Genomic DNA, 225 nt, shown 5'->3' on the forward strand with positions numbered 1-225 from the left:
TGGGTGACCCCCTCGGAAGTCCTCGTGTTGCGTTCCTTTTTTTTTTTTCTTTAAAATTCAGTTTAATTTTGCCGGTTCGATCGGTGAATCTTTTTGTTTTTCCTCTTGGCGGAAACATGAAAGGGGGCGAGGCGCGGAGGTCCGCGTGCGGGGTGTGACGGGCGGCGGAGGAGAAAAAGGCATAATAGAATTTGGAGTGCTCGGAATGACGGATGCGATCATACC

The sequence above is a fragment of the Capsicum annuum genome, unplaced genomic scaffold (assembly GCF_002878395.1).
Source record: "Capsicum annuum cultivar UCD-10X-F1 unplaced genomic scaffold, UCD10Xv1.1 ctg40512, whole genome shotgun sequence".
Lineage (NCBI taxonomy): Eukaryota > Viridiplantae > Streptophyta > Magnoliopsida > Solanales > Solanaceae > Capsicum > Capsicum annuum.